This window comes from Mytilus trossulus, chromosome 14 (genome assembly GCF_036588685.1).
Source record: "Mytilus trossulus isolate FHL-02 chromosome 14, PNRI_Mtr1.1.1.hap1, whole genome shotgun sequence".
Classification (NCBI taxonomy): domain Eukaryota; kingdom Metazoa; phylum Mollusca; class Bivalvia; order Mytilida; family Mytilidae; genus Mytilus; species Mytilus trossulus.
Window position 1 is genome coordinate 33,338,327 of NC_086386.1, and position 17,700 is coordinate 33,356,026.

At 31.7% G+C, this 17,700-nt stretch overlaps 1 protein-coding gene across 1 annotated transcript in view; it reads right to left on the reverse strand.

Moving 5' to 3' along the window:
- Positions 1-17,700, reverse strand: part of LOC134696061 (uncharacterized) — a 216,711-nt gene that overhangs the window by 194,294 nt on the left and 4,717 nt on the right. The gene's annotated exons all lie outside the window — the stretch shown is intronic.

The window sequence follows — 17,700 nt, forward strand, 5'->3', positions numbered from 1 at the left end:
ACTTTGTTATGTAAAATTTAAAAAATATATAAAGTGTTCGAAAGGCCTTTCAACTGTTAGTTCGCTATAATAAAACAACTGTGGCCCTTAAGAATCGATAAATATCAAAAATTTGCAACTCTTAAAGTTTTTTCACTTCGGGCTGCGCCCTCATTCAAATAACCTATTCGTATTGACAATTTGGGATATTCACCTTTTCAACGGGCCTTAATTGTATATTATATTTTCTTTTTTTATTGATCTAGTGTTTCAAAATTTGGATTTTTTTTTTTTTATAAAATTACTGTTACAAAATTTAGATTTTTTTTAAGGAAATTCTTATCCCAGGAATAGATTACCTAAGGTGCTTTGGCACAACATTTTGGAATTTTGGGTCCTCAATGCTCTTCACCTTTGTACTAATTTGGCTTTATAACTATTTTGATCTGAGTTTCACTGATGAATCTTATGTAGACGAAACGCGCGTCTGCTGTATTAAATTATAATCCTGGTACCTTTGATAACTATTTACACCACTGGATCGAAGCCACTCCTGGTAGACGTTTCGTCCCCGAGGATACACCAGCTCAGTAGTCAGCATTTCGGTGTGAACATGAATGTCAATTATATGGTCAATTTTTTTTATAATTACTGTTACAAAATTTAGAACTTTCGAAAAACTAAGAATTATCTCATCCCACGAATAGATTACCTTTGCCGTATTTGGTACAACTTTTGGGAATTTTTGGTCCTTAATGCTTTTCAACTTTGTTCTAGTTTGGCCTTATAACTTTTTTGATCTGAGCGTCATTGATGAGTCTTATGTAGACGAAACGCGCGTCTGGCGTATTAAATTATAATACTGGTACTTTTGATAACTGTTTACCTTACTCAGCCATAGTAGACCAGTATAACCAGCTCAGTAGTCAGCACTTCGGTGTTGACATTTCTGTAAATTATATGGTCTTATTTTTATAAAATAACTCTAACAAAATTTAGATTTTTTCTTATCCCAGGAATAGATTACCTTAGCCGTATTTGGCACAACGTTTTAAAATTTTGGGTCCTCAATCTTCTTCAACTTTGTACTTGTTTGGCTTTATAACTATTTTGATTTGAGCGTCACTGATGATTCTTATGTAGACGAAATGCGCGTATGGTGTATTAAATTATAATCCTGGTACCTTTGATAACTATTTACACCACAGGTGTTGACATGAATATCAATTATATGGTTCAACCCATTATTTTTTCATAAAATGCCCTGTACCAAGTCAGGAAAATGGCCATTGTTACATTATAATTCGTTTCTGTGTGTGTTGCATTTTGGTGTTGTGTCTCTGTTGTGTCGTAGTTCTAAGTCTAATTAGGTAGGTCACATTCAAGAAAGGGAAGCGGATGTTAATTACGACGTAAGGAACATATTCGATATCATCTGGGAAACGGTTATTCTATAACGATCAATCAACTCGTGATGTCGTCCGTATGATGTACGAAGGTATGATTTCAACCTCATCATTTGGAAATCTTGGTTTAATAGCTTCCTTGTGAGCAGCACATTGCTTGATACAGATTTATACTGTTGTGTAAAATAACTACTCCCTTTTATGCAGTGCTAATGTGTGTGTCTGTGGTCTTGGTTTGCAACATGTAAGTGCTCTTTTTACTAGTGGGATATTATTGTCTTGAAAATAGCTAAGAATGGTTGGTTGAACCTGGTTTTATTGTTAGTCAAACCTCACGGTTATATAACAATGTTGAAAATATCGCTTAAATGAAAACATTACGTGATAACAATACAGTCAAATTAACGTAAAATCAGTTCAGTGTTGGTGTTGTTCTTTTGTTTTACTCTTATATTTGATGTGTTTCAATCGGTATTTGTTCATGGCCCCGATTGATTTCAGTTAAATCATTTTATGACTATTGAACAGCGGTATACTTCTATTTTTATTTATTTCATTTATTACATAGCTTTTATATAGCGCCATTATACCCTTAGCGCATTAACATATAAAATTGAAGGAAAATATACATCATAATGCATACAATAATAGCAAAAATATATTTATATATATGAACATAAGAACGAAACCGAAATTAAATAGAATAATGATGTAAATTAAAAGCATTGAAAGGGGGAAATATATACCACAATGAATACCATAAAACCATAATAGAATATAACAGTCAACCAAACATTACATAATATAATTATGAACATCATAAGTATTTACATTCCCTGTGGTATATACCCAAATAAAACCTACAAAAAATTGATTTACCTGATTTATTCACTAAGTTCAAAGAAAATAAAAGGTTGAAATTTAACCAGTAAACGCAGAAAAAAAATATATTAAACTGTTCCTTTAACGACGGGTGTCATATGTGGAGCAGGATCTGCTTACCCTCCGGAGCATCTGAGATCACCCTTAGTTTTTGGTGGGGTTCGTTTCGTTTATTCTTTAGTTTTCTATGTTGTGTAATGTGTACTATTGTTTGTCTGTTTGTCTTTTTCATTTTTAGCCATGGCGTTGTCAGATTATTTTAGATTTATGAGTTTGACTGTCCCTTTGGTATCTTTCGTCCCTCTTTTAAATAAAAACTTTAAAATTAAAATTTTATTTTAAATAAAATAAAAATAAAAAGGCTCTATCACTTAAACTATTAGAACAATAAATAGATAAAACAGGTCAGACACATCACAGTACGCCAGTCTAACAATATGTGTCTTTAAACTTTTTTAAAACGACGAAGCGATTGCTCTTTCCGTAAATAAAATTGGTAGGTCATTCCACAATGTAGCTCCAGCTCGGTTGAATCGTCTTTCATCGTATGTTTTAGTGCGTTAGTCGTTACGTTATGAGTCCTTTATTTTCTAACCAAATTGATATAATATGAGCGTATGGTACAATCAGTTCTTTCAAATATCCAGGTACTTTATCGTGTAATGACTTAAAAACGTAAAGTAAAAGTTTAAAATGTGATCGGTATTACACGGGGAGCCAATGCAGCTGCATCAGAACAGGTTTCATTGAGTCAAACTTTCTTTTTCTTGCGATAAGTCTAGCTGCTGTGTTTTGAACGCGTTGCTGTCTTGCTACAATGAAAGAATTTACATTATAAAACAAAGCGTTCCTATAGCCTAATCTGGAAGTGACCAGAGAGCAGACTACTGCCGTTATTAACATGTATCATAATTTCTGCGCAATTAATTGTAGCAAACAATACCCCCTATTCTGTAGATCATATTGACCACTTTATCCTGATTGACCAACTGTCCAGCACCTACCTTATTTATTTTTTACACAATTTGCTCTTGTCCTAAATATGTGTAAAATATGTGCCTCTGAACTTTGAAACAACAACACGTACATGACCGTCATGAGGTAGGGTATATCCTTCCAAATTACTACTTCGCTGTTTTCTATTAAGGAAATAAACTATCATTGAAACGAAAGAGTGACTGATTTTAATAATACATATATGTTCTGTCAACACCAACAATTAAATTTTTAAAAGAGTAGTTATTATGTCATGTATTTATGTTGATGTCGTTCAATTTAAGTACAGTATAATAAAGAGCATAAAAGAGACTGATTAAATTACATACTTTTATTTGATATCTCACTGTGATCGTAATTAGAGAAGTCGTATTCAAATCAAACTGCACTTTCATTTGAATAATTTATCTATCAATTTAATCCTTTAATCACAACAAGGAAATGCTGGGCTTAAAATTCATTTCGAGTCGCATTACGAAAACAAACACCAACAGGGATGACTTTTAAATGCCCACAACAGTTTGATGAATTTGCATAAATTGTGAATTAGTATCTAATTTGTCGAGAATATTATAATACAAAAAACGAAAAATTATTACCTTTCTATGTAAAGGTTTATAGGGAATTTGAGGAGCGTAAAACATTTATTTCCCCGACTAGTGTGCACTGCAGCTTTTTTTTTTAAAATCCACTGCACACTCATATAAACATATCTACATTTCAAATATTTTATCAAGGATGAATCTGTTACGGATCGGGGGGTTTTTTTGGTTTCGTTTGTGTTATGCAGTAAATGCACGAAACCTGAGTAACACTGCTGCTATTGTGTTAACTTTTAGAGAGTTTTTTTAAAACCCTAAAGATACATCATGATCATATTGCGTCTAATTTCTTGACACTATAAACTACTTAACAGCATGTTAGAATTCAGGATCAACCAATTAGAAACATGCATAATGTGATGTCGAGCATTGTACCCATGACAGTAATCTGTGGGGAATTTCCCAAAACAAATAATAATTGCTAAAAGAAACAAATGCTGTCGATTAAAGAATTAACATACTGACCCAAAATTCCCTAATTGCAAATCATAAATAAAGGCATTAGTAGTATACCACTGTTCAAAAGTAAAAAATCGATTGAGATGAGATAAATCCGGGTTACTGGTTACTACATGTACTAATCAAAACTGAGGGTAACTCATCAACTATAAGAGGAAAACAAAGAAATAAGAACCCTCAAGTGCAAAGTTAACATGGAAAGAAAAGAGAATGCAACGAACATAGAATTGAACATTGTATAAATAGTTAAAATGCAAATAGATTGATTGATTGATTACTTTTTTGTTCATAAAATCGGCAATTCTTTACTTTATCAAATTGTAAATATTGTTAACTCTTTTACTTTATTAAAGAATACGAATACGGACTTCGACACAACATAAATCAACTCTTTTGTACCAGGACACACAATCAGATATTTCAAACTTGGTTAAACATGGCAACGTTCATGCTTTCAAAGATTCAATTGGATGCCAGGAGCCAGGGAAACATGTTAGAAAACAGTGCCACTCCCCACAAATCTTCGATTTATCATTGTTACTTGTTTCATCAAAACAAGATAATATCAGTGATCTGTTATGCAGTAAATGCACGAAACCTGAGTAACACTGCTGCTATTGTGTTAACTTTTAGAGAGTTTTTTTAAAACCCTAAAGATACATCATGATCATATTGCGTCTAATTTCTTGACACTATAAACTACTTAACAGCATGTTAGAATTCAGGATCAACCAATTAGAAACGTGCATAATGTGCTGTCGAGCATTGTACCCATGACCGTATTCTGTGGGGAATTTCCCAAAATAAATAATAATGGCTAAAGGAAACAAATGTTGTCGATTGAAGAATTAACATACTGACCCAATAGTTCTTAATGGCAAATTATAAATAAAGGCATCAGTAGTATACCACTGCTGAAAAGGCATTTATCGATTGAGAGAAAATAAATCCGGGTTATTGATCAAAACTGAGGGAAACTCATCCACCATAAGAGGAAAACAAAGAAAACAGAACCCTCAAGTGCAAAATAAAAACAAAAGAAAATGAAATGAAACATACATTGAATTGAACATACCTGTTGTATAAATAGTTAAATGCAAAACGATTGACTGATTACTTTTTAGTTCATAAAATTGGCAATGCTTTACTATATCAAATGTTAAATATTGTTGCTCTCTTTTACTGTAGTATAGAATACGAAGACGGGCGTCGACACAGCAGAATTCAACCCTTTCTACCATGACAACACAGTCTGATATTTCAAACTCGGTTAAAAATGGCAACGTTCATGCTTTCAACGATGCAATTGGATGCCTGGAGTCAGGGAGACATGTAAGAAAACAGCCACACTCCCCACAAATCTTCGATTTATCATTGTTATTTATTCCATCACTACACGATAATATCAGTGTTCTATCAGAACAAAAAGCGATCCAAGTTGGTGGTAAAAATTAATCTTTCACACGGGTTCAAGTTATAGACAGTACATATCTTTGACGATCATTATCAATAAAGAACATTTAAAATTTGATTTACATGTACACACAGTTATTGAAACTTCGGCTCATTACAATTATGAAGGTCCTTTATGATAATACAAGGATCTAAACTTTTGAGTTAGAACAAGGTTCCTTGTATGAGTTTAATTCATAAGATTCAAATCTAAAATTTAACATGCCTCTAAAGCGTATCATTTATTTTCTTTAATTTTTACAATTTGTACTTATGTGTTGCTTTTACTACACTTTCTTGTATAACTCAAAAGTTTTCACGTTTACAAACATATTTTAATCAACCATATTCTACATAATATGCACTTTCCGATTAAGGAGCTTTAGCTCAGTGGTAGTCATAGATTTAACTCTGTCATATTTCTTTGGTAAATTTCTTTGTTGTAACCTAGTTCGTTAGTTTTTTTCTTTCATATAATTTTTATCGCGGCCTTTAACATACGCTGGTATTAAAGAGATAATCGTAACTGCAATTACGAGTATCCCAATATGGCGACGGCAGATATCGGTGACATCTTTACAGTCATTTTATTCAAATGTAGCATGTTTTTGTCAATTGTTACTCAGCTGCAAGTTTTTCTATATAATAACATTATATTTGAATCGTAACGGTGGACTGGAATTGAAAAATCGGTATGATAATCGTAACTCGGAAAAAAGATTAAAGATTAAAAAATGCGAAAAAAATCGTAATTGGATAGTGGTTTATTGATATTGACACTAAAAACGTATATCTGATAACATATGATGAAATTAGGGTGACGAATTAATCAGGTTTCAACATCTTATGACATTTCTTTTAGTGCATATATTATTAAAAGTTCTAATAAAAACAGCTACATACTATTATATCATAAAATTGGAAGGGTGAACCAGCTTCAAGAAATTTGGAAATGGGAATAACACGAACTTTGTTAAAATACAGAAAACTACAAGAACTAGGAATGTCACAAAATATGGGAATGAGCGAAAAGGCAATTTTAAGGAAGTTATAATATATGGCAATAATTGTCGGGCGAAACGCATGTGTCACCCTACATCAGATTTGTGATTAATAAAATTAAGAATGGTAATGGGGAATGTGTCAAAAAAACAACAACCCGATCATCTATATTTTTATTTTTCAGTAAATGTCATCAATTAACTGTACATTTGCATTTTAATACACACAATACCATTGAAATGCTGAAAAACACATTTAATATTTTTCCGTCACTATTATCCGATAAAGAAATTACGATTATCAAACCAAAAAACATCCATAGAGTTACGATTATCATCCCGAATTTTTCAAAGCGCTTAGACAATTCTGGTGCACCGTTACGATTCAAATATGATGTAATGGCAAAGAAAAACCTAGTAGCTGAGTAACTATTGACAAAAACATGCTACATTTGAGAAAGAATACTGTAAAGATTTTACCTATATCTGCCGTCGCCATATTAGGATACTCGTAGTTGCAGTGACGATTATCTCTTTAATACCAGTGAACATAGCCAACCATACGATAACGGTGTTTAATCATGAAGATTACTTTTGTATTTGATCATAGCGAGAGAAAACACTTTGAAAATAAGATTAAAAAAAGCTATATAACAAATCATTCAGTTAAAATTCGTGGTATTTATATAAATTATACATTATGAGAAACAATGTTTTATCATAAAACTTAAAATTTACAATATTCTTTTGTTTGAAATTAACACTTACAATAATAAAACGACTGCAAATTGCCGTCCATTCATTTTACTGTGAAAGAGAGCAGTTTGAAAGCTATCCGTGTTCGTTCAGCTCATTGCAGTGGCTTCTAGACGATTCAACTCAAATACTTTTTTTTTATTTTAAATTTAATTCAAATATGATGGTACTGTGCTTGTTGTTCGGGATTGATTTTCTTATGGAAGAGTTTGTTTTTTGTATTTTGCGTTGATCATTTTTGTCACAGTATAGTGCAATGATTTCAAGATATTTCTAACTGTTTAATCATATAGTATCTATGAAGGATGGATTTCGAAATTCAATGTATCGCAAATACATTGTATTAAAATTGATGAAAAGAAAAAACAAAGATAATTGAATATGTTCAATCGACGGGAACCTCAATGTTTCGACTCTTCTTTTAAAACATGTAGAGATAACAAATGACACAAAGGTATACACGGTGCAAACACGTAAAATGCAATACATTTGAAATATTTTTAAATATTTATAAATGATCGAGGAGAATATTATTATCATAATTAAAACTGAAAACATTGTATACGTTTAACCATCTGAAAAACATCGTCCTCATGATACATAACCGGCATGCGTGTAAAATGTTGCACCTAACTTTAAAACAAACAATATGTAAACGACGAATTTTGTGATTGTCTATTTTTAAATTTCTCAATATCGTTCAGTGAATACTTTGACGTGAGGAAAAAAATACGGAAGAGAAACTCAATATCTTCTACACAACTCTGTTATTCAAGTCAAAAGTTATATCATGTATTCATGTTTATGTCCTTCAAATTCAGTACAATATAATCTGAGAATATAATATAGAACATGAAAGAGACAGATTACATAAAAGACGTTTATTTGATATCTCACTGTGATCCTTATTAGAGGACTCGTATTCAAATCAAACTGTGTTTAAATTTAAATACTTTGTCTATAAATCTTATCTCTAAATACGGAAACAAAAACCATATATCAGGGGGGATACTTTTGTATCACACCTGTTTATATATAGGCAGTCAATGATCTTGCATAAATTTTGAAATATTATCTAAATGATTGAGAATAGATTTATACATTTAAAAGAGAGCAAGTGAAATCACCAAAAAAACTTAACTCTGATAAAAATTAAAATCAAAAGTCCATAATCAAATGGCAAAATTCAAACACAACAAACGAATGATTAACAACTGTCATATTCCTGAGTTGGTACAGGCACCATATTATGTAAATGGTGAACTGAAACAGGTTTTATATCTAGCAACAATCTCTCACTTGTGTGTTAGTCTCATGAAATTGAGTTATATTGACAACGATGTGTGAACAAAACAGACATAAAAATTGTAAATGTCAAAAAAAGGGGTAAAAAGCAGTCAACATAGAATATGCTTAAACTGACAAATTAGTACATTTCAATATGATTGCAGGATATTTTTAAAAGAGTTGTCAAGAATTGATATCCCTGACTTTAGTTTCTACTGCAGCTTATACTCCTAGAGTCTCCCGACAACTGAAGGTTTAGCAAAGCTTCATTTAAAACATAATCTGTACAATAATGATAAAATTCCTGCGGATCTTCTTTGATTTCTATTGTATTCTGTAAATGGAACATGAGTAACACTGCTTTGTTCACTTCTTTTATCGCTATTCTATGAAATTATCCTTTGATCTTGCTGAATGATAGTTTTCATTTACAGCGGAGTTGATTGATATGGCAATTATCTCTAGAAACTTGGGACGCACGTGCCCGTTGTCATGAACTTAACAACGTCGTCATAAGAAAAATAGCGATAAACAGATTATCATTGGTTATCTCAACTTGACTGCTTTTCTCGCTTTCGACGTACCGGTTCAAGCGAGAAAATCAATCTCGTTGAGGTGACTCCGACTTTTAGAAAACAAAAATCCCCAACTCATCGAATAAAAATGAATTTGGCAGATAACATGTAATTTTTTCTTCCACATTCTTTGATCTTTGTTCTATTTGTCTTTTAATTAATGTACCTTTAAAACCTCTTTAACATGTTATTATTCTTTTTAATATGTTACATATATTTTAAGTCTATGATCCTACACATTTCCACACTACTGACCCGGACTTCGTTTAAACTGAATATTACTATATGACTATGTTATGTGTTGTGTATTACGTTAGTTCACATTAATTGAATAGAAGGAGGATACTAGTTTATACGTCCCACATTTTGATCCTGTACAAAGTCAGGAATTTAACCTCATGTGTGTCTAGTAATATTTCACCTTTTAGTTCATATATTTGTCTTTTACTCCAGAAAAGCATTTATTTTGGTAAACAAGTTTAAATTACTTCATAAGCCAAAGGTAAAATCCAAGGTATTGAGTCCATTTTACACGCTTATCTAGGTCATGTTTAATGGTTTCATAACGGATACAACTATTACCTTTTTTTTTACATATCCCTTTCATTTTTCTTTATAAAAATGTACGTTATATGTATTTACAGTTCTGAGGTGTTTCATTCTTAAGTCGATTAACAAGGTTTTACCTTTTTGATATGCTGGATATAGTATTTGTTTTATTTTCCCATATCCTTTTTTACTATTGGTTGCTAAAAGAACAAATTTTTTTGATAATCATTCAAAATTGAAAAACATGTATACATTGTAAGATGTTCGATGAAAAATAAATTGAAAAATAAAAATTATACAAAATTACAATTCTAACGTCTGTATGTTGGTGGCAATTTCTACACAATTTTTTCTGACTTTTCCAACAATCCGATTTCTATATGCAATGGATATTTATCTTCTCGTCGACAACTTTGTCTCATAGTTCTTAACTGGAACAAATTGTTCCTCTCATGGTATGACCAGCAAACTTTTCAATCTGTTCACGAACTAAAATGTTGACCTTAAATAATTTTGTTTCGATCAACGCCTCTTTAAATATATTTTGCGAGTAACGATAACAGAGAGTAATTAAAAAAATTATATAATTGTTACTTGCAATTTCCCTATTGATTTGGTCCCTGTCCGGAAACACGTTTCGGCAATTAGTCTGGGAAGTAAAAATTACAAACTCTTATTGTTACTTCTGGACCTTTTTGCAAGTACCCGTAGCTAGTAACTTCAAAATATTGTCTAAAAGGGTTCACAGGAGATCAGAGGAGGATAGGCTCATAACATTGAGACTGTCGCTTACCATGAAATTTAGCATCCCCTTTTATAACATGTGATGCTGCATACATGTATTTCCATGCAGCAGTGTTAATTACTACCACTTTTCTGTTTTCTAGCACAGTTAATTCAATTTCATATTTCTGGATTTTCAGGTTTATGAGTCTTTCGTGAAAATTATTTTCAACTGGTATCTTTCGCAAAAGATCAACGTACGCTTCATCTGGATTTATTCCTGTATAAATTTAGAATTAGTTTGTTATATATATGTTGGCTGTCAACAATGTGCACTCAGGCCGTGTAAACCTTGTACTCCTTTGTTAAACGATCTTTTAAACCGGCAGAATGAGTGAAAAGTAAATTTACAACAAATCCGGAAACGATACGATGTTTTCCCGCTTTTTCATACCAGACACATTATCAAAACTAAAATTGATTATTTAAGGTCATATAATGTGTATTCAAAAGAAACAGTCACTAAAACAACGCACTGTTGTCAAGTATTGTAATTTGGGCATCATAACACAAAGTCGGAAGACATCTTATAATTCAATATCCTGTTATTTTACATGCATATCACTGACCATTCTTTTCTTACTTAAAATTATCAGTAAGATATATATAACAAAGGGTGCATACATTACAGATATGTATATTAATTTATGTTCCTATCACAGCTAGGTTCCACATTTACATCCGATCCATCTGTAACTATAGATTGGTACATCATTCATTAAACTTTTAGCATGTCAAGTGTGCTAAATGTATTATCTCGCTGAAATATATCTATACTGTTTCATCTTGAGTCATATTACGTGTGATCACATTCTTAATTTGAGGCATCAAGATGTATACAGTTACTTTACATTATATTTGAATTCTTTGTGCCTCCAAACTAGAAGTAAGGCTAGCCCAACAGCATTAAAATTAAAAAATGTGGTATGAGTTTTTGTTTTGATTTTCTCGTTAACAATAAATATTTTTTTTATGTATCTTATGTATCAGGGATTCGTGTAATATGATATATTAATAACCTTGTAAACGATCTACATTTTGCTATGCATCATTAGTACTTCTGGTACGTAAGTCATTCCCTCAGGCAAAGTTGACTTAAGATGAATTTGGCTATTTAGTTTAGGTATTTTTGACATATAGCTCTTGGATGGTTTCGGACTTATACATCTTAGGATTTCAAATGCTTGGCAAATCTTTTCAAAACACTATAGATTTTCTAATCCCAGAATAGATTACCTTAACCGTATTCGGCGTTTTTTTCCCAATGCTCTTTAATTTGTACTTGCTTAGCTTCATAAACATTTTGAGAATGAGTCTCATGCAGACTAAACGTGCGTATGGCGTATTAAATTATAAGCCTGTTAATTTGAAAACTATTAGTAATGCCGGCGTCACACAGTAGCGTATAGACCAGCGTTCACCAGTCATACAGAGAAAATTGACGAAATGAGTCTCATGCAGACTTAACGCGCGTCTGGCGTACTAACTTATAAGCCTGTTACCTTTGATAACTATAAGTAATGCCGGCGTTACACATTGGCGTATAGACTTGCGTTCACAAGACGTACAGAGAAAATTGACAAAGTCCATATACGTTATCTGCACGCCAGAGGAACGCTAAGAAATCATAAAACGCGCGTTGCATCAGTTTGAAGTACGTCGAAATAACTTGGTGAACGCTATAACTCTACGAGCTTTTTATGCAACGTATACATTTGCATCCAGCTCAAGTGTATGTCAAGCGTATACTTGTACGCTACACGCACGTAATACATGTACATACGCTACAAGCGCGTTGCAAACGCTAAAGATAAGTTTGAGACATGTGAAGGCCACGTTGTATACGCTTCAAGACCGATCGACTTTAACTTAAAGGTATGCGGGTATGTTTGTAACAAACACCCCATAATTAAACGTCATAGACAAGCCTAAAGCACGAATTTTCATCCCAGATACGACCGGGACGCGTCTCAAATACGTTCAAGAGACATTTTATCCTTCATAGCGTGCATTCCTTTTACGTTGGACAAACGCCGACATACGTTACTTGAACACCCGATAAACGCTTAGGTACGCTTAACAAGTTAAATGCATCCAAAATTACTAGCGTATTGACAGCATACGTTATATTTTCCACGCCCAGCGTACGTCGGAGCTATACTTTAATGTGAGACGCTGGTATAACATATTTTCAATGGATAATTACTCTCAAAAATGTGTACATTCGCATACCTTTCCTTTCCACTGAAAGCTCGACATAGGAATAATATTCCGGTGGCAACGGCGGGATAAACCAACTTCTTCAACGATTTTTATATTAGATGATTGAATATCTGCATGCTTGATACACTGCTACTTTTGCAAATTTGCTATTTCTGTACTTAAAATCTCTAGCACTGGAAATTTACTTTTTGATATTTAGTACTATTTCTTTAATTTAAAATTATTGTAATATTTAGGTACTTGTATTTACAAAAATGTAGCAGTACTTGATTTGTACTTAATATATTGGTACAGACATAATACCAATAAAGGCAACAGTAGTATACCGCTGTTCAAACTCATAAATCCATGGACAAAAAACAAAATCGGGGTAACAAACCAAAACCGAGGGAACGCATTAAATATAGGAGAAGAACAACGACACAACACTAAAATGTAACACACACAGAAACGGACCAAGCATCAGACAAAATCCCACGAGAATAACAAATATAACATCAAAACCAAATACCTGAATTTAGGATAGACAAGTACCGTGACACGTCTTATCGTAATGTGAATCTACACTCAAAATTTAGAGAAAACAAAAGACACAACGTTAAAATGTAACTCACACAGAAACGAACAATAATATAACAATGGCCATATTCCTGACTTGATACAGGAAATTTTGAAAGGAAAAAATGGTCAATGACCACAGTATTCCATGTTTGGACATCTGTCTATAAGAGATTTGAAATAGACAAACCTACAAAATGCTGAAAATTTAACGGTGTAACCAAAAATCTGTAGTACTTAAATTCCAAGTACAAATCAAGTACATGTACTGTGATATACAGGTACCTAAATATTACAATGATTTTAAAGTAACAAAATAGTACTGAATAATAAAAGTAGATTTCCAGTACTACAGATTTTTGGAAAAGAAATAGTACGTACATTATGAAAAAGTAAATGTTTACTTCGTATATAATTGATGACTTGAGTTATGAAGTTTTCGTCTGTCAAATGTCCATCGTCCTTATTTACATTGCTTGGTGACGACTTGACTAAAAAAAGGTAAGATTTTTGTATTGTTTTTCTTTTCATTTTTATTATGATACCTATATGTAGTACATGTTAGTATGTGCGTACCTTGCAAGGTCCTTATGCGCGTCCAAAAGGTTTTTCTATTTTAGATACTATAAGCAATAGGTCTGCTGTGTTTAATGTATGGAATGATTGTAAGGTGTTAATGTCTAAGTAGGTGTAGGTGTCATCTGATCATGAACTTGACCTCATTTTCATGGTTCAGTTATGAAAGTTTAGTTTTTGTGTTTTGGTCTTTGTACGTCTAAAACTGTTTGCAATAAGTCATTTGTTTTTAGTGTATGGATATAGTTTATGATGCACATACCCGTCTTAAGAGTTTATAGTTGAGCTTGACCTCATTGTCGCGGTTTATTGCTCAGTGTTAGGTTTTTGGTTCTTTGGTCTGTTTTACTAAAAAGTAATCAATCCTCTATATTTGTTTTATGACAGGATTCTAAGGTACATATATCTACCTTATGGCAAGCCGTTGTGGAATTTATTCCCTATTTATTAATATTAAAAAATCATTTATTAATATTAAATATTATTTTTTAATATTAATAAATCGAATATTTAATATTAATAAATATTTTTTAATATTAAAAAATAGTCATTTTTTAATATTAATAAATAGGTTTTATTTTCTAATATTAAAAAATCATTTTTTAATATTAAATATTCGATTTTTTAATATTAAAAAATAGATCCTATTTATTAATATTAAATATTCATTTTTTAATATTTATAAATCATTTTTTAATATTAAAAAATCATTTTCTAATATTAATAAATGGTCTTATTTTTTAATATTAAAAAATGAATATTTAATATTAAATATTCAGGTTGATTTTTTAATATTAAAAAATCATTTTCTAATATCAATAAATACGCCACCTATGTATAAGAGTTGTTTGAGCGCTTTTATTTACGATGATCATACCTTACTGCAAGCATGTAGCTGAACTAGATCGGTGGAAAATATGAATAACAAAAACACGAAACACCTGCTTTTATCCGACAATCAGTCAATTATTGTTTAAAATAACAAGTTGAAAAATAAAGTTTTATTTTTTCTTAAATGTACAAATAAAGTCTCTTGTTACTCCAACTCCATATTGAGCAAAGATCAGCAAACGGTAAAGAGAATATTTTTGTTTCTGCCGTGACCACTTCGCGGTCTGCGTTTAAACTATGTAGATTTCTTTGAAAAATGTTAAGAATCAGAGACTTGGATTTAAAAAATAAACTTTAAAGCCCCAGTTGTAAATTGTAGAATATAAACAATAGATGTACATTGTCGGAAATACTAAATGTATGTGTATTCGCTGAGAAAGAAGAGAAAACCACGGCTAGAGTAGCTATTCGTTCTGTTTCTAAATCTTCCAGGAACAAAAATGTGTGATTTTAACAGGTAAATGATTATGTAATTCCAGGTGACCAAATTAACAAAGGTTTACTTGTGATATATGACTGACGTTTAATTTCTATAACAACTGCCCCCAATAAATGTTGACATAACCATAATAACAGGAAAAAGGCAATAAAAGTTATTTTCATGACTGTTCAAAACAATTATAATTTGATTCGTGCACGAAAAAGAAATTTTGAAAGATTTATATTCTTATACGGTTGTTGTTTTCTCTTTTTCTCTTATCTTTTATTCTGATAATAACCTTTTTACTTGAAAACTTGCAAGACACAATCCAGTGATAAGAAAACTGTTTCGTTTGATTAGATTAAAGAAGGTACATATCTTTTTAGACACTCATTTTTTTATCCGGAAATCTATAAAACATTTTGTTTATTATATTTAATGAAATTACTGTTAAAAATATTAATAAACATGAACATATCAATAAAAGCTGCCCATTTAATAGACATAAATGGTAAACAATAAAAGAATGTAGGACAGAAAGTGACAGGACAAAAAGCCACGGACAAAAAGTCACAGGACAAAAAGTCACAGTTCATTTTTTCTGATTATTTTCTTTAAAGAAAAACAGCTTATTTCTACAAAAATATTTTTGAATTTTTCTTGAACTATTGTATATAGGTAAACGGAAAAAAAGTCACAGGATAAAAAGTCACAATATCCCTAGGAAAAAAAGTCACAGGAAAAAAAGTCACAAGAAAAAAAGTATATATACCAACTCATTGGCACTCACACCACATCTTCCTATATCTATTTTTAAACAATAATTATCAAAAATATATCAAAGATAATCAAATAATTGTTAATAAAAACAAAATGTCAAAGTGGCTTGGAACTTAAATGGCTTCATGGTGCCAAGAGATATATCTTTTGCATTATTAAAATTCAATAAATCTTGATTTTTCAAGTATAATGACACATTTCCTAAACTTTAATTTGAATATATGTATTAAAAAGTCAATATTTCAAGATATTTCTCTTATATATTCAAACAATTGTCAACAAATTATTTGTGACTTTTTGTCCTACCAAATTTGTGACTTTATGTCCTGTGACTTTTTGTCCTGTGACTTTCTGTCCGTTTACCAGGTCATAGGAAATAATCTTTCTGACAGGTATCATCTATCGTTTACCTCATTTTTATGGTTCATTGGTCATTGTTAAAGCTCGCTTTTTATGTTTTGGAATTTTGGTCAGGTTTTTGGAATCCTCTGGTTTATCCATTTGAATGCCTTAGCAAATTTTTCCCGGTGACCCTCATTTGTAGCTCACCTGGCCCGAAGGGCCTATTGAGCTTTTCTCATCACTTGGCGTCCGTCGTTCGTCGTCGTTAACTTTTAAAAAAATCTTCTCCTCTGAAACTACTGGGCCAGATTAAACCAAACTTGGCCACAATCATCATTAGGGTATCTAGTTCAAAAAATGTGTGGCGCGACCCGCTAAACCAGCCAAGATGGCCGCCATGGCTAAAAATAGAACATAGGGGTAAAATGCAGTTTTTGGCTTATAACTCAAAAACCAAAGCATTTAGAGCAAATCTGACATGGGATAAAACTGCTTATCAGGTCAAGATCTATCTGCCCTGAAATTTTCAGATAAATCAGACAACCCGTTGTTGGGTTGCTGCCCCTGAATTGGTAATTTTAAGGAAATTTTACTGTTTTTGGTTATTATCTTGAATACTATTATAGATAGAGATAAACTGTAAACATCAATAATGTTCAGCTAAGTAAGATTTACAAATAAGTCAACATGACAAAAATGGTCAGTTGACCCCTGTAGGAGTTATGTCCTTTATAGTCATTTTTGAACAATTTTCATAAAATTTGTAAATTTTTACTACCGGTAACATTTACCACAGAAACTACTGGGCCAAGTTCATTATAGATAGTGATAATTGTAAGCAGCAAGAATGTTCAGTAAAGTAAGATGTACAAACATATCACCATCACCAAAACACAATTTTGTCATGAATCCATCTGCTTCCTTTGTTTAATATTCACATAGACCAAGGTGAGCGACACAGGCTCTTTAGAGCCTCTAGTTCTTTTTATAATTCTTTTTCATGTATAATGATAAGCTGTCTGTTAAAGTCTTATAAAATTTTAATGTTTCTTTAATAGTTTTTGAGGACTTCAACTTGTCAATGATAAAGCTATGAAAAGGCCAAGAGAGAACATTTTCCCGACAAAATTGCAAAGGCTAATATCTCCAAAACAAGCACGGTGATCTATATATTGTTTTTGC